This window comes from Chrysochloris asiatica, unplaced genomic scaffold (genome assembly GCF_000296735.1).
Source record: "Chrysochloris asiatica unplaced genomic scaffold, ChrAsi1.0 scaffold00062, whole genome shotgun sequence".
Classification (NCBI taxonomy): Eukaryota; Metazoa; Chordata; class Mammalia; order Afrosoricida; family Chrysochloridae; genus Chrysochloris; species Chrysochloris asiatica.
Genome location: NW_006408580.1, coordinates 11830044 through 11831247, shown reverse-complemented (window position 1 = coordinate 11831247; position 1204 = coordinate 11830044).

Genomic DNA, 1204 nt, shown 5'->3' with positions numbered 1-1204 from the left:
AAAAAAAAAAAAAAATGGATATCCTGAGTTTGCCAAACTACTTCAAAATCTTTTCCATTCCTGTCAGCATACCTTTGTCAGACCAGTTTCTCTACTCTATATGTTAAGACAAAGTATAAGAACAGCTGAGCTGCATATCATCCCTGCATTGTCAACAGTCCAGCCTACATTACCAGTGAAAGGTATATATGTATATATAAAGAGAAGTTTGTATCAAGGAAATGACTCACACAGTTGTAGAGGTGGGAGAGTCCCCAGTCCAGGTCAGATGAACCAAGATCAGCAGGCAAGCAGGTAACAAAACAGGTCACTGGTTCAAGTTCAAAGAACCAGAGGTCAGAGGACCAGTCAAATGCAAGATACAGATCCAGCAGACAGCAAGCCGGCTTTGCCTGAGTGCCCAGTATATTGAAAAGAGGTCACACTCCTGAGGAAACATTCTTTCAATTGATTGGCTGCTCATAGCAGAACTCAAACATAGAGTTGATTATATTAGATCTCATTATGGGGATAACTATATCTCAACTGGGTCTTGGTGTGGTGCTGTGAGTTAGTGCACCAGACTGCAAAGTCGTTTGAACTTCAAGGCTGGCAGTTCAAGCTCACCAGCTGCTCCTTGGAAACCCTATACAGGGTCACTATGGGTTGGACCTGACTCGACAGCACTTAACAACAACATATCTCAACTGTTGAATAGGTTAACAAACAACCAAATTCATTTGTCACGTTAAAAATTAATACGCAGTCTGATACATATGATGTTCATTCCAAGTGTGCATGTTGTTGCTGTTAAGTGCCATCAAGTTGTCTCCGATTCATAACAGCCTTGTATAGGGTTTCCAGGCAGTGGCTGTTGAGTTTAAACCACCCACCTTGCTGTTCAAACCGACCTTGCGGTCCAATGTTTATCCTACAGTGCCACACCAGGAGAGGAATTACTTGACTCATAATTTTTTGTTTAGTGACAACTGTGGAATAACAAAGTTATGGATATAATAGTGATAGTGTAGTGGTTACGAATCGGGCTGCTAATCTCATGGTCAACAGTTCGAAACTACCAGCTGTTCCGTGAGAGAAAGATGAGGCTTTCTGCTCCCATAAAGATTTACAGCCTCGGAAACCCTGTGCAGGGTCACTATGAGTTGGAACTGACTCCACGGCACATAACAACAACAACAAACAGATTGGAAATTAAAAATGAAAA